Here is a 24,997-nt window from a genome sequence, read left to right as displayed (position 1 = left end):
CGCGTCAGCGGATCTATAGTGTAATCACACAACTTTTTCGAGCACGACCCGCCGGCATGATGCTACGAAGGCCGTGAGGCTAGGGCACATGTCCCGGAGGGCGTGCGGGCCATGTGCGGCCGGGCAGCACGGCCGGCCCCACCCCCAGAGGCGCCACGTCAGCGGGGTACGCCGACGCGTCCCGGTCAGCCACTCACCGATGTTCTGTATGTGGCGGCGGTCGCTGGCGCTGGGCCGAAGGTCGCCGCGCCGGTCACACTGTCCTGCCCCACTGCGCGGCGCCGGCTGCCTCCGAGCGGCGGCCGAGGCCGGTCAGACGAGCGCGACGGCCACAAACCGGCCGCACCGGCACACCGACCCGGGCCGGATCTGATCCCACCGAGACGCGACTCCACTCGGCAGCCGCCCGCTCCGACACCGCGGACTGAGGTGGCACGTCTCACCACCGTAACACACCGCACGCCACCGCCGCGGCCGTCCGACGCCGACTGACGGCGCCGGGGCCGGCTGCGCGCGACGCCCCCCCCCCCCCCGTCCGCCGTCCGCCGCGGGCGGGGGCGGGGGCGGCAGAGCACGCCGACCCACCGACGGTGACGACGGCGCGATGCTGTGAGCACGACGAGATCCAAAGGGAGCGCTCAGGTCAGCAGGCGAGCGAATAACGCTGGGGGGAGAGGATGGAGAGGGGTCACGCATCGTCAGGACAACCCAATGATGGCTCGCCGAAGTGGAAAAGTACAGATCAAGGACAAGGACAAATATAGCACAACAGAGTCCTGGCTCATGAAAGGAACATCAACATGGACATAATTTAGGGATTCCATTGAAAAGTGACAAAATAACATTATTTTACAAAGCTGCTTGTATGCAAAGGCTATAAACCGTTCATTGTGACGAGCGCATGAATCAATAGACCACCCTTCCTGGTATCATTACAGCTAGGTCATACGACACCGTTAGCCTCTTCCTCGATAGTCACTATTTCCTTGGGTAAGAAATGCTCTTCCGATCCAAAAATAGAAGCCGTGCCCACTACATGCCGAGCTGCGGAGCGGAAGCCCTGATCATGCCACAGGGTGACCTTCGCGGGTCGACGGCGAGTCACCACCATCATACCATCCGCTGAGGTCAGCAGCTCGACTCGGGTCACGGCCCGGGGCACCACAAGCCGACCGTGAGTGACACGAGAGGCCCCACAGAGCCCGGGTAACTCGGCACTAGTCTCCGCCCGAGCTCGCGGCGCATCTCGAGTCTCCCGCGCGGTCAGCACGGAGACAGCGCCAAGGTCAGGCCCGTACATACAAGCTGATCGCCGGCGTCCCCGATGTCCGATATTATTCTATGAACGTCGCTCGCGCCGGACGCAGAGCGGCGTGCTCAGTGCGCGGGCCGGTCTCCGTCTGAGGAGACGCCGCCGGGGAGGGAAGCGGGCTGTTGCCGTCTGGGAGGACGCACTCTGATCGACCCGGCGTGCCGTCGGCGGCGGAAATAAATATGATCTGCGTCTGCACTAGCCTCGACAGGAGAACCGGGACGGATCAGAGGTCTGACCCGGCCCGACCTGCCCGCCAGCCAGGACTGGTCACTGCTCAGCGCCCGCCGCTCGGGGCCACGCCGATGTCTCTACTCTCTGGCCTGGTTGGCGACCCGCCGCCGCCGTCACCAGTTATACAAACATCTCGGTGGACCGGTGGACCCGGCTACCACCCAGCTCGCCGGCCCCGTGCAACCCGGGCGGGCCGGCCAAATCGTGCCAGCAGGCATGCATTACATATGTGTATCACGCTCCCAACGCCAGTCGGCCTAAATCATAGAAAGATATAAGAAACGAATGAAACTGTCACATAAATGGATGATCTTATTGTAAAAAAGATATGATATGAAATAACACAATGGAAATGCGGTTATTTTCCGAGCAAGACCCGCCGTAGAGCCAGTCAATATAGGAGCGGCACTCTAGACACCCTTTTATAATATTGCATAGCATAAAACTTATCGCACATATTGTGGAACTTATAACTACGTCACAAGAAAGAATTGGACTGTGGGGCAAGAGGCAGGCACAACTGGCGCCATTATTGGCATAGCAGTACTGCTACAACTAAGCAGCAAAAAGACAATAGAATAATCAGGAGTAAGACAGTACTAAGCACGGACAGATAAACACGTGGACGTGATTTCCATAGCTCTTTGCAACCCTGCGACTCGTCAGTCATCGTGCTGATTTTCTACGCTCTTTTTCTAAGAAATATTTAAATACGATAAGCTTTGGTTACAATCAATCAATTATTTATCACATACTTGCATGCCTAGGGCGGACTAAATTGGGTAATCCTGATGCGGATTACAAGTGCCAATGGAAACAGGGCCAGAGAACATACATCATTTTGCATTCAGAAGGCATATTGCATTCATATTCCATTCATTACATCAACAAATCGTCAACAGCGGCAATATATTCATCAAGTTGGTTTAATCCCCGGGTCGGTGGGTATTCCCAGTTCAGATGGAAGGACAGATATCTGGTAAAACATGGAGACCCCGGCAGTACGGCAGCACTAACCGACAGTGCGCGTGGGCCGCCAAGTCGTCACTGAAAGTTCCCGAAGTAATGGCTCGCCGTCCGGCGAGGACAAAGTTTTCAATTACAGAGTGCCTTTGCCGCACGGCAGCCGACCTGCAGTGACCTACAATAACCTTGAGACAGGCGTATCAACAAAATGGAATGGAATATAAACCCCTGTCCGTTTACCCTGAAAGTGTTACCTGGAGTACATATGGACACATTTGACAATATATCCCAATAATTCTTTCAGGTTACGATGCAGAGAGGAGCGAACGAGTCAAAAACATAAAAAATATGGTATTTGATGACCATATAAAGCGCTTCCGTTCATCCGTCCCTCAGCGCCGAACTGGCCCATGACTATACTGGTCCAGGTAACACCCTCGAATAAATGAACTAGCCCATTGGATAACCGAACTAGCAGCTAGCCCGCTAAACTAGCCCATTGGACTAACCGAACTATCCCCATGAACTAACCGACCCAACCCGATGGACTGACCGTACCTACTAGCCCGATGAACTAACCGACTTACCACTGGACTAACCGACTATAGCCAACTAGCCCGTTGGACTAGCCTAACTAACCACTGGACTAACAAAACTGACCCGCTGTAGTAACCGAACCAGCCGGCTGAGCACCGTGCCGGCCAGGCGAGCCCTCGCCGTTTCACTCATAAAACTAAATGCACGAGACGAGCCATCTGGAAAGGTCAGAAAGTATCTTCCCAGGAGCATGTAGGCTGCATAAGAATGACGCACCCGACGGCTCACGGAACAAAAGTCACAAATGTAATTGCGTCACTTGCATAATGCAAATGCATGACTTGCGTCATGGGCTTGGCAAGCTGACTGCTGAGTAGCTTTAACTTAAACACTTGTTCCGTAAAAAACACTTTGAGGTAACATTAGGATCCTGGTAACCTTAGCACATGGATATCAGTATCAAGCCATAATGAATCATAGGCAATGGCTGGCTCACGTAAGCTTAATTTCAGGATGATGGAAAGCCGAAAGGCGAAAGTATACATGCCAAAACGATACAACGATAAGCATTTTCTATTAAATATAAAAAATGGGTAATGAACACCAGTTAAGGCCGCCCCACACTGGAACTCGCATGCGGGTTGCGAGTTTGCGGGTTTTGAGTTTGCGGGCATAATACTAATTCATAGAGTGATTAGACCGCTCCCTTATGGTAACTATAGGAATGTAGTGAAGCTGGTACACCTTCAGAAACTTACATATAGTCGCAATACCAGCGCAATGAACCAAAATCCGACTCCAACGAGAAACCCGCAAACCTCGCAGAACTCGCAGACCTCGCAGCGAGGAAAATCGAAAGTTGACTCAAAATCAACTTTTGGAATGCGATGCAAGGTGGTTTGCAAGCTAAAAATATGCAGACTCGCTTGCTACATGGTAGCGTGGGTCACTCAGCTTAGATTGTATGATTTGTTTTTGAAGAAACCCGAAAACCCAAAAACCCGCAACCCGCATGCGAGGTCCAGTGTGGGGCGGCCTTTAGCAGCACATAAAAAAATGTCCAGCTCTCGGCGTATGATTTGATAATTGATCGGTAATGACGGACAAACAGTCTGCGTAGAGCAGTCGCGCTTGTAAGGCAAGTGACCTTCGAGACCGGGAGCCTCCTGAAGAAGCTGGGCAAGCTCGGTTGGCTGGCCGGGCGGCAGCTGCAGCGCTGGTGCCGGGTGGGACGGGGAAGCCCCGCCGGACCGACACGCCTCACTGTCTCCGTCCCGTCCCCCCCCCCCCCAGCGCGGACAGAAGCCAGGGTCAGCCACCCTCCCCACTCCTCAGCGCCAGTCCCCACGACGATAGAACGGATACAACTCGGATATGGCGTCATCGCGGCGACAGGGGAAGGGATCGCGAGGCTGTCAAACTCGGTCACAAGGACGATCGATACTGTTCTAGATCGGTGCAATCACTGGAGCTACCGGGTCATCTTGTTCTTACTATTCCCAACCCTCAAAATTGCTATACATACATGACGTTTTTTATCGGTTGAAATGTTTGAAAACATGCCGATCCCTCCGATGACGATGAGAGAAATTCTAAGCGTCAGGAGCGCATCCACCACAGACGTTTCTTCTCCCTCTTCCCAGCAGTGCGTCATCCCCTCCCACCCAATCAGACGGCCCCAATCTGTTGTCACCTAACTACAATCAGCGCCTTTGGCATGCTGACGGCGGTGGCGCCGACTGCATCCGTAGCGACCCGCTCCAGCGATCAGCCGAGCGGCTGCGCCCGGTCTCCTCTCCGAATGTTCCGATGTTGGCGGCTCGCCGGCGGACCACTCGGCAGTCATCAGCGGAGGGAAGTGGCGTCACCGCAACTGCCCGCTGCTGACGTACGAGGGGCGTTCAAAAAATTCTCGGCCCGACCATGAAGGAGCAGAGATATACGATGTCGACTTATTAGACAAAAAATGTTCATTTAGTCAAATAACCAGCGTTAAGACAAAAATATTTCGCGCAGCGCTTCGCGAGAGGCCCCTGGGTCTCCATAGCCAAGTGTGTTTTGGACGCATCTGGCACGTCCAAGACTGCTGCTTTTGTCTCCTTGGTGTCAGCGAAGTTGCCACTGCTAAGCAATTTCCTTATGTTGGGGAAGAGGTGGCAACCTGAGGGTGCAAGGTACAGAGAAAAAAGTGTCTGTGACAACAACTCGAAGCCACAGCTCACTGCTTCGCTGATCGTCACCTCGTATTCGTCACCAGAGGCTGTTGTCGCGGCGGCGGCGGCATGCGCCGGGGACTAATACGGCAAATGAGGCCGTCAGCTGGATCGATCACTCATGTCCGACCGAGAAGGGGTGGCGCCGGGCCTGAGCGGGCGTGGAGAGAGACCCGGCCGACCATCTACAGGGTATCGCCCGTCCATGAAGAGAGACCGCCACCAAGGTACAGAGCGGCGCCCATCCATGGTAAGAAACCATCGTCCATCCATGAAAAAGACCGTCCGACCATCTACAGAGCGGCTTCCATCCATGGAGAGAGACCCGGCCGTCCATCTACAGTGTCGACCGTCCATGCAGAGAGATCACCACCAATCCATGGAGAGAGGGACCTAAGTCAATCTACAGAGTGGTGACCATCCACTCAATAGAGCAGAGCCAAAGCTAGCCACAGCAGAGCCTGTTCACTGTCCGTCCTCACAGCGGCACGCGTGGGCTGTCCAAAGAGCTTCACTGTCGGTCAACATAGAAAAGGCTGCCGCCCGACCCCAGAGCGGCGTCCACACAGCAGTGTCATCTGACCGTTCACACAGCGGCACCAGAGCGTCCACACAGCAGTGTCCTCTGACCGTCCACACAGCGGCACCAGAGCGTCCACACAGCGGCACCAGAGCGTCCACGCAGCGGCACAGGAGCGTCCTCACAGCGGCACCAGAGCGTCCACGCAGCGGCACCACCAAAGCAGTGTCCTCTGACCGTCCACACAGCGGCACCAGAGCGTCCACGCAGCGGCACCATCACGGCAGTGTCCTCTGACCGTCTACACAGGGGAGTCGTCGCCGATTCGGTCAAGCGTATCAATACTAACAGGCGAACACACCACCAGGGCTCACGATGAGGACGGGACGGTCACTCCGGGTGAACAGAAGGGGGGGGGGGAGTCTCACTGGATCTAGCGGCGCAAACCTGGGCCCCAGGAGACGGGAGACTGAGCAGAACAGGTGATCCGCCCACTCAGCAAAGAGTGCTCAATGCTCATCCAACCACCAGCCAGTCTGTCCAATCATTACAGACCAGAGCTGCACCGCGCACAACTTCGGAACTCGCGCACAAGTTGTATGCAGAGAGCTGGAACAGTGCTGGAGGTGCACTAGAGCGGTCATTTTAACGTTACAATAGCTCAAGGCTTTCCAAGTTTCTGACACCAAACACGAAGGTTCGGTGAAAAGCCAAAAGGTAACACACGCATATGCAGTCTGGATGGCGCAAGAACACCATTATATTAGAAGACGGCTTTCTGTGCAATACAGGCGCTGTTATTTCTGGCTCAGCATTTCTATGCGTTTTCCCGTGTTTCCTCATTCAGTATCTGTTTATATTATCTGCCGCGCTGGACGGCGGCTTGCTTACAGGTCACGTGGCCAGCGGTGCGAGCATTGCTCTTATTTAGAGATACGATACCCCAGGGATGCGGCGGAACACGTGACCAACGCCCATCGGTCATTAGTGGATCGCTAGCGCGACTTTGTTTTGCACTTGGTTACATGTAAATCAATTATTGATGATAGGCTCGCAACAGTCAGATTGATTCAGAACGCTACCCCAATTTGGTTCCGCCCTGCATAATACAGCTCTGAATTGCATCATGCATTGCAGCACCCGAGCCAATAACCTATGATAAAAATACAGCAGCCTGAAAAGCCGACCCGACATGACAGCGCCGACCTTGCAATTCAGCCGCCAGAGCTATGTCTATTGAGGCGTTGTTCGACAAGTGGGTTTGGCAGCGCGGCCGGCGCGGTTAGTGACTGTTTGAAATCTCGTTTGTTACATAACTGTGCACGACCCCACCAGCTGATTCACCGCGCGACTCCGAGAATAGCGCACACAGTGTGAACATTTCCTGTACGAACACCATGGGTAGTGTGAAAAAGGGTGCCGCTGGGGTCACCCCTCCCCAATCAAACGGGATGTCTGTCTCTGTTTAATTACGTACCTAATGACCTCGTGTTTCAACGCGCAATAGAACATTCCAACCGGGACTGGCAGTTCCTGAGTGTTCATGGAAGTCAGTACAAGCTCTACCAGCGCATTCTTGGGTGAACTGGCTCAATCGTCAGAAGCAGCAGCCCGGCACCATTGCTCGACATTTGAATCACATATACAGACAGGCAGTTTGTTATAGCACAAATTCAACATTTACATTCGAACAAACAGGAAAGTATGATTCATTTTATCACATCCTAGAGCACTCTCTTGCACCAGCATGTGACATAGCGAGGCTGAGCGTTGGTGTTGTTCAATTTGTTCTTGGTATTCATTTTTATTTGTAGACGGTCTGTTTGGGTCGGAACTTTGCATGCAACAGGCTGCAAGCAGATCGTGCCCATGACAACCTTTCGTCGGGTCGTGCCCTGCCAACAAAACGCTAGCAATGGCATTTTCGTCATGTCCAGTTACACACATCCAGCTATCATCTATCTTACTATTCTGGCTATACCTGGAACTGGTTTGAAATGGGAAATGACACTGACGTGCAGGGCTGCGGAGTCGGAGCCGGAGTCGGAGTCGGTCGGAGTCGACAGTTGTGACCGGAGTCGGAGTCGGAGTCGGAGCTGGTTTTTGAAAGCCGGAGTCGGAGTAGGAGTCGGAGTCGCCGAAAATCCATCGACTCCGCAGCCCTGCTGACGTGCATGTGTCTGATGTTGATTTTTGATTCCAGGACGTCAACCACCATCATAAATGTGACGTCCGTTATATCGTTAGAAATGAAGCTCAATGTCCCCTATCGTTAATTGACTGCCGCTGCTTCACACTGGTTCAATACGGCCGATGAGCGTAAATTAAACTTAGCGCTGGCGTCTGCTGTACCGTTTGAAATTTAATCTGAATGGTTTTCATCCATAAAGCTAAGTATGGTCAAGCATGCGCTTGCGTGTATCAAGTTTGGCACATGATTTGCATCGGTGCCAAGTTTTAACGTCAATTTCATGTCAAACGACCTAAAAAAAAAAAAAAAAACTGAAAGGACCAACCAGATAACTGGGTAGTGGCTCTAGGTAACGAAGCTGTGCGATGTTCTGACATACAACCTTTACAAATTTCCTTGCAACAGTCGCTATTACGCCTCTCTAGCCCCAGTTCATCGTCGAACAGCGTAGGGTCGTTCAATGCCTTACATTATACAGTTAAATGCAATTTACTTCTAGCTATGCTTCTGAATCTGTTAAAAATGTTTTGCATTAATAACCAAATGTTCAGCCATTAACTAGTGAATAAGTAGCTACTTTCGTATTGATTGGGTCGCTCAAACGCTCAGGTACGACGAATACCGCATTATACCCTCGGGCTTTGACTGCATGTAGCTGCCACGCTGCCCCTGATAAACTGCCTATATGTGCAATGTGCAGCTTCACTAGCCATACTGTTTGTGCCTGTTATTGTTACTTCTTCAGTCGTTTTTATCGGTGTGCTGGCAAAGGCAGGCCTTTTTTGTTGGACATTCGGATTAGGTTCTGTGGTTCTTGAATGAATCAAGAAGACTTCAATGCCCTCTTGTATCCGTCCCTGGCATGTTTCCATTGTATTATTGCTTCAGATGTAATTTATTTCATTCGTTTCTTTTGTACTGGAATACAACGGAAGAACAAAAAGACAGATGAAACATGTTATGAACGTTCCTTGTGATCGCGATTTTCAGTTAAAAATAACAGATAATGTTCTTTCTTTTATAGATATTTAGTCAAAATGGTTGAAGGTTAGGATGGGAACGGGTGTCAGTAACCTTTCAAGCAAAGACCCAAGCACATACTTATTACTGAAGTCACAATTATTTGTGACTTCAGTAATCGAAGTCACAAATAGTGAAGTCACAATTATCGATAATTTCGACCACAGCTCTTCATCACAATGCCAAACATCTTTAACTTGGTATTCTGATGAAGAGCTGTGCTCGAAATTATCAAATACCACGTGTTCTGCTTAAACTTTCTAAAACTACAAGGATAAGGTCATTAAACTAAGGTGTGGACCATTGTTGTTTGAAATTTAGGTCGAGGTCAGGTCAAGGTGAGGTTAAATGAGATCAAATATTGACGTCGGTTTTCAAGAGCAAAAATGTGCCTATCTGATGCAGTTTTTGCACGACAAATACAAATTATATTCCCTAACTTAGGTACGTACGTACAGCCCTCTGCACACTGCGTGGTAGGTATTCTTTTTTCGACAAAACCGAGAATATCAAATACTATGATATCTGTCACTCGTAAATCGTAACAGCAAGACGCGCGAGACTCCGCACCTTAGATTGGGCTTATCATGGTATACATTTTCCATCAGGTTTGGCAACAAGTACAACACACCAAAATTTATATTTGCCCCCAAAACAAACTTTTGCATTTTGTTGCCACAGAATACTTCGCTTAGTGATAGACCCAATCGAAGGAGAGGAGCATGTCACATCTATGTGCAATGAGTTCCGACCGACTGATAACAGTTTTTGAGTTAGTATCGGTTTTGTCGAAAAAAAAAGAATACCTACCACGCAGTGTGCAGAAGGCTGTGCATATACCTACACTGCCCGTCAGAGGCTAAAAATGGCTGAATTCGAAACTGTGCGCATATGGTACGGATCGAAACGGATTAGGCACTTTCAATTAAATCAAATCAATTATTTCTAAAGACGATGGTAATGGTTGAGCACTTGAGCAGTCTCGTCAGAAAACGATTATGGTTGTTTTTGGACATTGGATAGTAGATATAATATAATATCATTGAATGGTGTAGCTTTGAAGCATAGGCACTGGCTATGAATACTTAACTAGAACAGTACTAATTGCCTGGTAGTAAAACGGCACTCACCAGGAGCATAAGCGGATGTAAATCAAGCCACACCCTTTTACGCTGTAGTAAGGGTAGTCGCCAGTCGGGTTGATAAATACCGGCATACGAGTCGGTAATGCTGGTTCCAAGGCCACCTCCTCCCGGGCCAGGTGTGATCAGACCCCCGAATTCAATGTCAAACTGGGCCTATATTTAGCCGGCCTTTGGGTACCGGCACCGCTTCATTGCCATATAAAGTAGACACGCAAATATCTGATAGGTTGTTATGGCACCTATAAGTCATTTGTGTAAATCATTGACAGCATGGAAGCCATTAATTGTACTGATATGACTTGAGCTGAATAGCGAATAAACAGCAAGTAGCCTGATCACCACTTGTGAAATGCGACCGCTGCAAAAGAACGAATGATATTGCCAAAGGTATGTTGCCATGTAAATGAAGCTTCATTGAGCTTGCAATCGTGCACGTTTTGAGAGCGATGAGACATATGAATATACGCCGGCAATGGCAGTGGCAATGTCGTGCTTGGTGAGAAAATAAAATTCAGCATGCCATGTCAAAGGCAAACATCTAAAGATGTGAAGACATCTAAACACTTATTCGGAATATCGCTAAAAGCTGCTAGCTGTCAAGCGAAAATAAACATGCAATTTCCGTAAGGTGAACGGCGCAGTATTAAAAAAGACATGAAAGATCAGCCTCTGCAAGCCTAAACAATTCATAAATTTGGAAGGTGAATTGCATGTTTGACATGAATAGTTACCTATATGAGAGCACAATTGTAACAATTGTAACACGATAGTGGGGAACATACTCATACTTTATTGAGGGAGTAAGCTAAATCCTTTGAAGCACAGGTTACACTCTGAAAACTCTTAAAGTAAATTGAAATTGCCTTTCTCATCAAACGCTTTGAAGTCTTCAAAAACTGAGCAAAATGAACAAATGAGAGATCATCTCTTTGGTGTCGTCAAGGGCATTGAACTGGCAGACCTGGCAAAATCTAATTTCGTTGTATTCCGCTGGCTTCAAAGGCCCACGCGCATAATTTGCCTTTAACTCCTGCATTCCGGAATGTTCAAACGCAACACGTCAAGGGTCCCACCGGGGTATGGCTGTCAGTGCCCTGGACAACTGCCCACGATCACTCAATACACGTGTCTGCCGACATTGCGACACAATGACGCCACACTGACGTTACAACGACCTCAGGCTGCTCGTCATTCCTAGTCCACCAATCAGCCACTACCTCAGCCCAACACAAGATTCACTCACCAAAACAAGTAACAACACTCTGTCCCGATATACAGCGAACCCCAACCTACACAGCCCGGACCTCTACCTGAACGTGTCCCTCTCCCATACCGTGTGTCACATGTGCCTGACCCTGTCCATCACCAACCACGTGTGTCACTTGTGTCACCGCGTGTGTAATCTGTGTCACTGTGTGTGTTACCTGTGTGTTACCCTCACCATGTATATCACCGCTATGTCCCTGTAAGTGTTACCTGTGTGTGTCACCAAGTATCACCGTTATGTCACGTGTACGTGTTACCTGTGTGTCACCATGTATCACCGCTATGTCACAGTGTGTTACCTGTGTGTCACCATGTGTCACCGGTATGCCACAATGTGTTACCTGTGTGTATCACCGTGTGTCACCATGTATCACCGCTATGTCACTGTTCACGTTACCTGTGTGTCACCATGTGTCACCGGTATGCCACAGTGTGTTACCTGTGTGTATCACCGTGTGTCACCATGTATCACCGCTATGCCATGTGTGTTACCTGTGTGTCACATGTATCACCGCTATGTCACTGTACGTGTTACCTGTGTGTCACCATGTGTCACCGTTATGACACAGTGTGTTACTGTGTGTGTTACCTGTGCCGCTGCGTCGACACGCCGTCACGTGGTGGTTGGAGGCGATCCGTGAGAGGCTCTCCAGCTGGCGGCGACATGCGCGCTCATCCACCGAGCTGTGCTCACCATGACGGAACGCCTCGGCCACGCAGCCGCGGATGTACTCGCCCAGGTCCCTGAGAGGTCACAGGAGGTCATATTAGGTCACAGAGGGCCTTACAGCCGCGGATGTACTCGCTCAGGTCCCTGAGGGCCACAGGAGGTCACTGAGGGTCAATGTGGGTGGGTCATATCAGGACACTGAGCTGTAGATGTACTCACCCAGGTCTCTAGGGATCACAGAGGTCACATAGGTCAATGCGGGGGTCATAACATGCCAAAGCAGGCCACTGAGATGCGGATGTACTTCCCCAGGTCTCTGAGGGGCCACAGGTCAAAGGGCTGCGAGTTGCGACTGTATTCTCCCAGATCTCTAGTGTCACAGAAGATCAAATAGGTTACTTAGCCGCGGATGTACTCCCTACAGGTCTCCACGAGGTCATACCAAGTCACAGATAGTAACAATACGTCACTGAGCTGTGAATGTACTCCCCGATGTCTCTAAGAGGTCACAGGTCACAGAGGGTCACTAATATACTCCCCAGCTCCCTGAGAAATCGCAGCAGGTCACAAAGTCAGGGTTTTATCTTATGTGTCTGCGTAAGATCACTACAAGACATTTCAAGATATATGTACGCGTTGCACTGTATTCACAAAGTCGAGTTGACAGCCTTTAGTAACGTTACGAACGAGTGGCATCAAATGGGGCGCAGTAGTCACTAGGCAGTCAAGTCGCATGTCACTAATTGCATTGCACTTCAAAACAATAAGACTCTAGATCAAACGTCTTTCAAATGTATATATAATTTTTGTAAGTTCACAGAAATCCAGATCGCGTAAACCAAGAAGACGCTCAGGTAGAGAAGAAAAGTGGATGTGAGAACCTTGCAGACCATTTGGGCACCAGGCCGACTGTAGTGGGCGAGAGAAGCGCATGTTTCAATCAGATCAACCATGAACCCGCTGTCTAGTTTAAAACATTGTGACCCCATGCGAGGGACGGCAGCAGACATGGAGCGGTTACAACCGCTTTCCCCCGGAGCCCAGCGAACAGGATATACAATTACAGCACTGCGGCAAACGGAGACCGTAAATCTGCACGGCCGGCACACCATTAAACGCACGACCTGTCCAGACAGTCTAAATTTGGCCCGGGGCTGTGCGGAGCGGAGGTAAGTGGAGTCGGTAAAAGTGCCACGCCCGGCAACCGGGAGACAGGCAACGAAAGGGAAGAAACTGGCGCCACGCGAACGTCAGACAGAGATGTGAAATAATGTGGGTGTGATGTAATAAATGGCGCTGAGAGAGAGAGAGAGAGAGAGAGAGAGAGAGAGAGAGAGAGAGAGAGAGAGAGAGAGAGAGAGAGAGAGAGAGAGGGAGGGAGGGAGGGAGGGAGGGAGGGAGGGAGGGAGGGAGGGAGGGAGGGAGAGAGAGAGAGAGAGAGAGAGAGAGAGAGAGAGAGAGAGAGAGAGAGAGAGAGAGAGAGAGAGAGAGAAAGAGAGAGAGAGAGGGAGAGAGAGAGAGGGAGAGAGAGAGAGAGAGAGAGAGAGAGAGAGAGAGAGAGAGAGAGAGAGAGAGAGAGAGAGAGAGAGAGAGAGAGAGAGAGAGAGAGAGAGAGAGAGAGAGAGAGAGAGAGAGAGAGACAGAGACAGAGACAGAGACAGAGACAGAGACAGAGAAAAAGAATTGTTGCCAGCACTTCGAGCATGAGTTGCCGGCATGAGAAAAAAAAAATGAACTGAACTTCGACTAGGATCCTTGTGGAGCGCTCCAGACATCACATTTCATTAGGTCAATGCAGTGAGTCAGTGACTAATAACAGGAAACGCATCACCCATGCCACTAGTCCCTACTCAATTCTCTAACAAAATCAAGTGGTGTTAAACATAATTAAATATAAAGAAAACGAGCCATTCCTCGGGCATCAGATACGATAGGGACCAATCGAATCACTCGCCCCCAGCTGATAGGTTACTCTAATCAAATTTGCCAATGAAAAAAGAACACTTTATCTTCATTTGCTTGAAACAATGTGTCGAAGGGCACACAAAGCACCCTTGTCCCTTATCAGTTGGTCATTATACAAAAATATATTATCAGTTGCAGTGAGCTTGCTTTTTGTCTTGACGACCTGCCATGATCTACCCTGTGTTATGTCATTTATGATGTCAATAAGTGCCCACAATAGATTATCTAATGCTGAGCATGAAAATCGGGGGACCAAAATCACTTACCATAATCACATGGCGCTGTATTAGCATCGCGACTTCTAAGCTATTATAAGGTCCGGGAACAGTTTTAAAAAATGAAACGTTTGCCTGAAAACTCTTAAATAGCTCACCCTTGCCACAATTTTCACGGGAAAGCACGCTCCTGGCAGCGAAGGGCTGCACTCCACAATCCGTTACATAACATCTGTCGGGGTAGCAGCAGGCTATATGGAGAGCCGCGGCTCCATTAGTTCATGCCCCCTGGCGTTTTCTCCCGGTCACACGAATGTCGAGTGACAGCGAGACCGGCCTGCAGGCGATACATTATGCACCAGCCATGATCCTCTCCGGAAAGCGAAGCTGGTCGCGTCACGTCTCGCGCCCCGCGACCTTTTAGAGTCGGCATACATCTTCATCATGGTCAGGCGACCGGGAGACTGGTCAGCTATTGGCCAGGGGTGGACGGTTCGGGTGGACGCCGGACGGGTCGTCTATTGGTCAGGGGTGAACGGTTCGGGTGGTGGTCGTCTATTGGTCAGGCGACCGACAGGTGGTGGTCGTCTATTGGTCGGGCGACCGACAGGTGGTGGTCGTCTATGTATTGGTCGGGCGACCGACAGGTGGTGGTCGTCTATTGGTCGGGCGACCGACAGGTGGTGGTGGTCGTCTATTGGTCGGGCGACCGACAGACGTCTATTGGTCGGGGGTGGACGGGTAGGTGGCAGTCAGCTGTTGGTCGGCGGTGGACAGGTCGGGATGTATTTGTTGGTCCGGTGACCGGCAGGTGGTGGTCGTCTATTGGTCGGCGGTGGACAGGTCGGGGTGGACAGCTGTTGGTCGGCGGTGGACGGGTCGGTGGACAGAGCAAATGTGGATGGGTTAGGGTAGATAGAGCAAATGCGTAATGCAGAGTAGACATGATTGTGTTCGACTTGAGTTCGGGTCAACCATTTGCTAAACACAGGAAACAACATCAATCTAAGCTTCTTAGCGATGCAGCTATTCAGCAAAACTTTCGATGCAACGTATGGGCTAATGCTTGAGCGTCACAATGAGCATTGCTGCCCAGTGTCCAGTATGTAATGCGTTTAGCCGTTTGGACTATGGTTTAGATGCGTAAAATGACAAATACCTACATGACATGAAAATCAAATTCTGGCGTGTAGCACATGCATGAAATATATCACGGCATGAAAAGTTATCCAGAAAAGTACAACTAACTCAAGCCAAGACCACGTGACCCAAAGTCATGATGCAAAGCAGTCTATCGGATCTGCATGTCGAAATCAAAAGGGATTACTGTAAAACTCCTAGTAATCCTCCATGACGTCATGACCAGAAATATATGTAATTGCATATTACATGTTTTGCATAATGTAGGGCCGTGGGTGGAAATTTTCAATTAAGTATTCAAGAGCCAACTACTTCACAACTTTTGTACGAAACGGGCACAACGGAAAATTTCCACTAAACAAGTCGCAAAATTGATCTGGGCCTCGGCAAGCATATCGCTGTTCCCAATTTAATGCACCATGTGAAACTCATTAATTTCCAAAAGAGTTATATCAATCGATCATTTATCCCGCGCCCGGCTGGGGGTCCTGGATTTCCACGCCCTGCTGGGGGGGGGGGGTGTTTGAACACCCCCCCCCTTCTAACTCGGCTCCTGGGCCACGTAGCGATACGCGAAAGGCGGCGTTCGAAAGAGCGTCAAAAATAATGAGGAAATCACTTCGGTCAATTTTTTGGTCAGGTCAAAGGTCAGGTCACCAGAGGTCATTGAAGGCAAAATTTCGCCGATTTCCAGGTCGAATGTCGAAAATTTCCAAGAAGCCAACGCATAACTCGGGAACCAATAGAGCTACAGCGCCGCGGAAAAGCGCATTCGATAGCCCTATTAACGCCCTTTCTGAGTAATTTTCTCAGATTTGACCTAACGTCAACGGTTTTGCCTGCAGGGGGCAAAAACTGCAAAAATAGCCGATTTTTTCGGAAACAGTTTTTCGGCAATAACTTTTGACCCAAACCTTGTACGAGCATACTTTTAGCGGCATCGTGTTCCTCTCGTCAAGACGCATCGAATGAACTATAACTTGACCTTGAAAGGTCAACTTGAAAATTTGACCTCAGGTCAAGGTCATGACCTGACCGGAAAGGGTCATGTTGCATATCAGTCGATCTGTATCGTCGAGCTGAACACATCTAAGGCGTTTTCATCGCTCTAGCATGCCTCTATCGAAAGTTATTTGCGAAAAACTGTTAGATACCATTCGTGACCTAAGATGACCTCAGGGCATAAGCAGGGGTCACGGACACCATTTTCATGTTCAGTGTGTCTAAAACACTTGTAATTCAGTGTTTGGGAGTGTTTATAATGTCTTTCGTCCAAAAGAGGCGCATTTCAATTTTCTCCCATTGACTTATAATGGGGAGGTCGCAAAATTGACCTGACCTTAGGTCATCGATATCAAAATTCTAAAATAAACATTTTGTACATGCTATTGCTCTTAGCAATCGCTGAAAGTTTCAAAGCGATCGGTCACTCGGTGTAGCTATGACAGACATTGATACTTTTTATGAGGTGAGGTCACTTCAAGTGACCTGGTGACCTGACCTTGAATGACCTTGGTCTGAAATTTTCACAACATGTGTAGAATTGATGTATGATAAGGTGTCCCAAAAACGGCGGCACTCCGCGCCGCCGTTTTTGAGATATTCGCGAAAAACCACAAGGGGGGTGTTCAAACACCCCCCCCCCCCCAGCAGGGCGCGGGTTATTGGAACCCTGTGTCTTATACATACGTTATTACATATTCTAAGTGAAGCCAGTGTTTCGTCACCACTTCCTACTTGGGGGGGGGGGGAGGGGGCGTCAAAGCTCCTGTCGGCCCTGGTTCCAAGCAAATGAATAGGTACAGTGGAACAAAAAAAGGCATAAGAACACTCGTAAAAGACGATTTTGGAAAGTGAAACATATTGCTGTTAACAATTAACAGTAACATTTTACTTTAATGCTTGACTTCAACCCAGTCAACTGATGCAAACATACGCCAATTTCAAATGCTACATTTCATCGGTTCAAAAGTTCGCAATAAATGAAAAATATTGCTAAATACTTAACTTCGTAGCGGTGAACCCCTTCTACATTCTTGGAAAAAATCGTGGTCTAACCGCCTGTAATTACGAGCGAGCGAGCGCAGCGAGCGAAGTGAGTCTTTTCAATATAACGGAAAAATCTCAGTATGAGCGGCCCGGCCCGGCCCGGCCCGGCCCGGCCCGGCCCGGCCTGTAACGCTTTTGAGAGGCTTATATCTCAGCAACCGCTGGACCGATTGGCCTGCGGTCTTTTTTTGTTGGGTAGCCCCATCCCTTCTACCCCGTAATTGACTACTTTTGATACATCTCAGTGACCGTCGTGGCACGTGCCACGTGAAAAGTCAAGGGTGTTCAAGCTGTTTTGCAAAAGTAGTGATTTTGAGAGGCTCATATCTCAGCAGCCGCTTGGGCGATTGACTTGCGGTAATTTTTGTAGGGTAGCAGCATCCCTTCTACCCAAAATAGGATACTCTCGATGCATGTGGGTCACCCCCAGTGCACGTGCAAAATACAACAATAAGAGGTGCCAAATTTGTTCCCATTTCAGTAACTCGGTAATTACTGGGGCGATTTCGCTGAAACTTGGCACACAGGTAGGCACCCACCGGGCAATGCATTCCCATGTGTTGCGGTTAGGGTGCTACTGCACGTGCGCACGTGCAGGGGGCGTTTCCAGATCTCGAGAACAGCTGGACCGATTGCGCTCAAATTTGGTACACGGTTGGGGACCAGTTAGTAGGGTGCCGTGCAAAAGTCATTTTGGACCCCGTTTGCACGTGCGCACGTGCAGAATGCCGCTTCCAGATCTCAGGAACGGCTGGGCCGATTGCGTTCAAATTTGGCACACCGCTAGCGACCGGTTAGAAGGGTGCTTTGCGCAAGCCCGTTGGAAGCACCCTCTCGCCCTTCCGCACGTGCAGGGCTCACTATCTCGCTCGCTCGTTCTTCGCCCAAAAGGCGTTTTACTGGTAATTATAAATAAGCGTGCATAATTCGATTATCGATACTGTTATTACGAGCGAGCGAGCGCAGCGAGCGAAGTGAGTCTTTTCAATATAACGGAAAAATCTCAGTATGAGCGGCCCGGCCCGGCCTGTAACGCTTTTGAGAGGCTTATATCTCAGCAACCGCTGGACCGATTGGCCTGTGGTCTTTTTTGTTGGGTAGCCCCGTCCCTTCTACCCCGTAATTGACTACATTTGATACATCTCAGTGACCGTCGTGGCACGTGCCACGTGAAAAGTCAAGGGTGTTCAAGCTGTTTTGCAAAAGTAGTGATTTTGATAGGCTCATATCTCAGCAGCCGCTTGGGCGATTGACTTGCGGTAATTTTTGTAGGGCAGCAGCATCCCTTCTACCCAAAATAGGATACTCTCGATGCATGTGGGTCACCCCCAGTGCACGTGCAAAATACAACAATAAGAGGTGCCAAAGTTGTTCCCATTTCAGTAACTCGGTAATTACTGGGACGATTTCGCTGAAACTTGGCATACAGGTAGGCACCCACCAGGCAATGCATTCCCATGTGTTACGGTTAGGGTGCTACTGCACGTGCGCACGTGCAGGGGGCGTTTCCAGATCTCGAGAACGGCTGGGCCGATTGCGCTCAAATTTGGTACACGGTTGGGGACCAGTTAGTAGGGTGCCGTGCAAAAGTCATTTTGGACCCCGTTTGCACGTGCGCACGTGCAGAATGCCGCTTCCAGATCTCAGGAACGGCTGGGCCGATTGCGTTCAAATTTGGCACACCGCTAGCGACCAGTTAGAAGGGTGCTTTGCGCAAGCCCGTTGGAAGCACCCTCTCGCCCTTCCGCACGTGCAGGGCTCACTATCTCGCTCGCTCGTTCTTCGCCCAAAAGGCGTTTTACTGATTGATAATAGATATTGTTATATCATCATAGTGCATTTCTCGCACTGAGTCCACAGTTTGAGCCTGGCACACGAACTTATATGGAAAGTAATATTTGCACACTTCGCCTAATAATTCGATACCAACATTAATATCAATTAAAATTAAAATGTAATTTGTAAAATTCTGGAGTCCTATCAATGACGCATTGCGATCGCCCTTATCAGAATGTATTTCAAATTTCTAATAAATCGTATTCTCAGCAATGCCTTTCTCAAAATGAAATGTAACTAATTCTCGAAATGAAATGTCATTTCCCGAAGAATCACAGTCAGACACCATTCACTAAAAGCCTCTATTAGAGCAGCATGTTCGCTAAACGGTGCACGCTGTCGGCGGGAAAAACCTGTCTCCCAATGGACACGATCTTATCTTCCTTAGGGGAGCGGGACCGGTGGAGTCCCGGATCTCAGGCATGCTGTCGGCATAGCAGCCTCGCTTTGCCCGGCGGATGGCGACAGCGAGCGCTGGACAGTGGACAGTGGACAGTGGAGTGGACAGTGGACAGTGAAGGGCGAGCGTTGGACGGTGGGCTGTGGGCTGTGAGCGGTGGACGGTGGGCGGGGGCGTGGGCGGTTATGACAGGCGTGGTAACCGCCGAGATTCGTGGAACCCAGAATATTGCTCGGGACCAGACGGCAGACAACAAACAGCCCCGAGCAGTAACCCACCGGCGGAAAAAAACGTGCCCGTGATGACGGGCAAAGCAAATGGAAGAACACCGTTTCTGCAGACCACATACCTACATATTTCACTAATAAATGAAGTTTGTACTTACAGAGGAAAACAGTTTTCATTAAACTATTTCCTTGAGTTTACAACTAACAAAATACTTGACAAGGAAAACTTTGTAAATTAACATTGAAATTGCAAGCTTTCTGTTGCAAAAAGACCAGAGACAGAGACAGAGACTAAGAGAGTAAGAAAGATAGATAGAGAGAGAGAGAGAGAGAGAGAGAGAGAGAGAGAGAGAGAGAGAGAGAGAGAGAGAGAGAGAGAGAGAGAGAGAGAGAGAGAGAGAGAGAGAAAGAGAGAGAGAGAGAGAGAGAGAGAGAGAGAGAGAGAGAGAGAGAGAGAGAGAGAGAGAGAGAGAGAGAGACAGAGAGAGAGACAGAGAGAGAGACAGAGGGAGACAGACAGAGAGAGAGAGAGAGACAGACAGAGACAGAGACAGAGACAGAGACAGAGAAAGAGAAATAAAGAGAGAGAGAGAGAAGAGAGAAAAGAGAGGGAGTGAGAAAATATTATATTCAATGTCATTCTAGGATGCATGCATAATTACACATACATAACTTCAATCCAAATGACGGCGCCCCGGATACGAGGAATGGTCTTTATACATACACATGCAATTGTATTATATAATGACGATCACGTCGGAGCCTCTCCTCGTGATCCAGCCTACAGCACAGCGACTAACGGTTCAGCATTGAGTCATAGGACGGTACCAGGGAAGACAGCGAATGGCGGTCACCCTATGGAGAACAGCGTGCGTGTTAGCGACAGGCTGGCCGAAAAGCTGACATTCTCAGCCGTCAGACGAGCTGACATCCAAGCCGCTGGACCAGCTGACATTCTCAGCTGTCTTCCCAGCTGATATTTTCAGCCGTCCGACCAGTTGTCATTGTCAGCCATCTAACCGGCGGACATTTTCAGCCACCCGACCAGCAGACATCCTCAGCCGCTTGACCAGCGGACGTTATCTGCCCATCTGACATTCACAGCCCTCTGACCAGATGACATTCTCAGCTCTGTCTTTCCAGCTGATATTTTCAGCCGGCAGACCAGCTGACATTTTCCAACCAGCTGACATTTTCAGCCGCCCTACCCTCTGGGAAGTTGTCACAGCCCTCTCACTCTCAGCGACACGAGCTGCCGTCTCTCCCGGCAGAGCCAAGTGATGACGTTCGACGCGACTATTTCCATCGACAGGTGCTGGGCCGTGTCGGCGGCGACGCGGGCTGAATTGCCGCTCCAATATCAGTCGCAGCCAGCTGGGAAGCTCGCCGGACGATATTTTGTAGAATCAATCTGCCAGAATACCTTGGCAGCACAGCCGCTCTGGGATACTCTCACTTATTGAAGCATACAGGGGGCATTCGAGACGATTTGGCGGACAGATCCGGGATTGCGCTCCATACGTCATCTCTTGCGGATTTAACCCTCGCCCTGGCAGGGCATTTTCATAACACGGCCTGGCAGGGGGGGGGTCGATGCGACCCCCCCTCGCGATTGGCTCCTATGGCACCTAGAAACACCAAATTTGGTAGGTAGGTGGGCCCCCTGGAGTTCTCGCCCTGTGCAAATTTGGTTGCTCTAGGTCAATATTTAGGGGGGTTTTGGGGGGTATAAATGTAAAAATTTCGCTAAAAACAGGTCAAAAGTTTTTCGCTTATAACTTTTGATCTAATTAAGATAGAGCAAAAAGAAAAGCACCAGTGAACTCAGCACGTCAAGGCGCGTCGAATGATATACTTTTTAGCTTGCTTAAGTGTACTTAAAGTTTTTCTTAAATTTTAAGTAAACTTAAATTAATAACTTAAGTTCAAGTTAACCAAATTGCATCATATCGCATATCATTCGATTCGGCTGATCACCAGGAACACAATGATACCATTTTTTTTTAAGCTCTAGCGTCATTATGTGCCAAGTTATTGGCAAAAACGTCATTTGACCTCAGTTGACCTCATTTGACCTGACCCATGGATAAGTACACCAAACAAAGAAGCACCAAGTGACCTGCTGTTACGTACTGTGGTTTCAAAGCACAAAAGTGATAGAACGAAGCGGATATCTCCAGTATTTTCCGAATTTAGTATTTTCCCATAGGCTTAACATTACGACGTAATGACCTCTAACTGACCTCAGGTCAGTGACCTAAAAAAAACCGGAATATATGTTATACAACTCGGTGAACTTAGCACATCCTGAAAGTTTGAAGGAAATCAGTCCAAAACTGTGAGTTGGACAGGTGCAAAAAGAAAATTGAAATTTGACCATGACCTTGTACCGGTTTTTCTGACCTGGTGACCTGACCTAAGGTCACCCGGACCTGAAATTTTCAGGTCATATGTAAAAAGGTTGCCCCATAGGCTGTGCCAAATTTGGCGGCGCTGCGCGCCGCCGTTTTTACGCTATCTTCGAAAAACCTTAGGGGGGGTCGCATCGACCCCCCCCTGCCAGGGCGAGGGTTAAATATTCACTTTTATCGTCACCAGCGTAAGACCACAAAGAAACCTAATTCAATGGAACAGCGAGCCGCCACTCTAAATTTGGATGGCTCGCATGCAAAATTTCAGATAGCACAGTTTATTCTCGTCGCTCCACTATTTGGAGTAAGAGATAAGCGGTTACCAAGTAAGGCCGATGCGAGTTGAAATAAACCGCACCGTACATTGCTCTTTGAAATCGGAGTCGGAAGGAGACTAACATGGCTATGTAATTGTAACATTATGTATGTAATAATCAAGAAAGAAACTGGAAGAAGGTGCTGCAATTAAGATTGCTTCTGTGGAGCGAGCAAATAAACTTGAACACAGGTAACCGCAGCTGAGTACGCCAGAATTTCAGTTTTTTTTCCACCACATTCTCCTCCAAACCTTGGACATTGGCGTTGCGTCCCACTTCCAAAGGCATTTTATCGACCACCGAATCCGAGCGAAATGCACTTCCTCCCGGACATGAATTCCAATAATGCACCAACCAAGGAGACCCGGCGGCGTTTCCCAACAAACTTTGACTGCGCCGCTTTCGCCTTGCCAGGGTAAAGTCTGCATCGCGCCGGCGGCAGAGGGGTCATCGGAGTTCCTCATTCGCAGTCCGGTCCGCATACATCAGAGGGCGGCCGGGTGACCGCGCCCGGACCGTCGAGACGTGACACCCATGCCGGCCGGGTCAGTGCGCCGCGCGGCCGCCACTGAAGCTGACTCCGTCACCGGCTTCACAGGGCTGGGGGCTTTCAGCGCCAGTCACGGCACCTGTCCTGCAGCCGGGCACGCGGCGGCCGCAATGAAATGAAATTACTCGTCGGGAACTTGGTGGCGAAGGCGGCTGAGACAGGAAGTGAAGGTACGACTGAATAAGTTTTGAGCCTGCGATCAATGCCAGGGGTTATGGGAATGTGACGGCTGCTGGACGTACATTGAACACAATGAACAGCGCTGCAGCTGCTGGGGATACTGATAGACAGCGCGGCGGCTTTACGTTGAGTCTGCGGATGAGCAGCCATGCACAGCATCAAAGGGCAATGTAGTTATGTAATACAGGATGCTGTCAAGTCAAGAACTTAACGTTCTACGAATTATTCATACACGATATAGACTGAACTTTCTGAAAACTGCACCACCGATAGCTACATTAGCTCGCATTAGATAGCGCTCGATTAGTGAGACGACATAATCTGCCACCGATTCGGTCGACTACCTGCCTTTAAATTTGCGGAGCCGAACTCAGAATCGATCATGGTTAACATTTAGGCAGGCACTGCGCTGGCTCACAGCGGTTGCGCTTCCGTATGATGCAAACCATTCACAACCAACTTCAACACCGTGCAATTGCAAAATGCGCATTACACAATGCACATGTCAGCGGTGATTTAACCGATATAAGACAGATCAAGGATCCAGATCAAAAGAGTAGATAAAGGCATGAGCTTGAAAAGGATGGAGATCGGTCGGCTGAATCGTCACTGAATTTTTCCATTCAATTTTACCCTTATGTCAGCGCGGATACGGTCACAAAAGGTTGGATATGACCATATCAATCGTTTATCATTAGCACTAAGCCAACGTTATTCAGACTTTAAAACCGTACGTTTGGCATCGTAACAGAGGGGTGGGACCTACGTCAGCGGTGAACATTAGACTGGTCCTCATTCGCTGACCTACCCCCCCCCCCTCCTATGCGTTGCCCACTCACTGACCTGCCCGCCTTGATTCAGCCATGTCCCCACCCATGACCTGCCCCCTTTGGTTCGGTTCCCACTTACCGATCTGCCCCCTTCGGTTCGGTCACCACTCACTGACCTGCCCGCCTTGGTGCTATTAGGACACCACCCACTGACCTGCCCCCTTGGTGCTATCAGGGTACCTTCACTGACCTGCCTGCCTTGGTTCGGTCGGCCGGCCACGTCTCCAGCAGACGGAGGAAATTGCGGTATACGCTGGAACCCATTGACAGTCAGAGCCACCCTGTGGAGAAAGAGAGACACAGGTCATCGCCACAATCAACAGCCACAGTCAGTGTCAACGTCACAGCACCGTCACAGTCAGCATCACAATTACAATCACCATCAACGATCAACAGTTACCATCACATGAGTCACAATCACTACCTATCAACGATCAACAATGACCATCGCCGTCACATGACAGTCAATTCATTGCCTCGTACGTCACCGTTAGGTAGTATCTCACAACCATAGGTGGAGCATTGTGCTGGACTGGGGGTGCTCGAGCTCTCCCAATTCCACCCCGGCTTGGCTTTGGAGCCGCAACAGACGGCAGAGGTCAAGGTCATCGCTAGGGAGGCGGTTGACTTGCTGCGCCCGAGCACCCCCAGTACGGCACAATAATGAATTATCCACCTATACTCACAGCTTCTGACGGTATTTAAGACCAACGACTTTCCACTATGAGCACTACCTATACACAAGGAAACCGGGCATGCAGTTATCACATTGCATAATGCACATATCCATCGTCTGCACTTCG

At 49.7% G+C, this 24,997-nt stretch overlaps 1 protein-coding gene across 3 annotated transcripts in view; it reads right to left on the bottom strand.

Annotated features, from left to right (window-relative positions):
- The window catches only part of LOC122375039 (circadian locomoter output cycles protein kaput-like), an 81,213-nt gene extending 56,736 nt beyond the window's left edge, over positions 1 to 24,477 (bottom strand). Inside the window, exons 1-2 of one of the 3 annotated variants that reach the window (XM_043354180.1) lie at positions 24,385 to 24,477; positions 11,994 to 12,148 (exon numbers count right to left, since the gene is read on the bottom strand). The gene's annotated coding sequence lies outside the window, so the exon portion shown is untranslated. Of the gene's footprint in view, positions 1 to 197; positions 475 to 11,993; positions 12,149 to 24,310; positions 24,327 to 24,384 lie in introns of those variants that run through there. The other 2 variants (XM_043354181.1, XM_043354182.1) reach the window with 2 other exon arrangements.
- Positions 24,478 to 24,997: the final 520 nt, after the last annotated feature.

Source organism: Amphibalanus amphitrite, unplaced genomic scaffold, assembly GCF_019059575.1.
Source record: "Amphibalanus amphitrite isolate SeventyFive unplaced genomic scaffold, NRLGWU_Aamphi_draft 001763F_arrow, whole genome shotgun sequence".
NCBI lineage: Eukaryota > Metazoa > Arthropoda > Thecostraca > Balanomorpha > Balanidae > Amphibalanus > Amphibalanus amphitrite.
The sequence above is the reverse complement of the archived record's forward strand: the minus strand, read 5'-3'. Positions and strand labels throughout refer to the sequence as shown.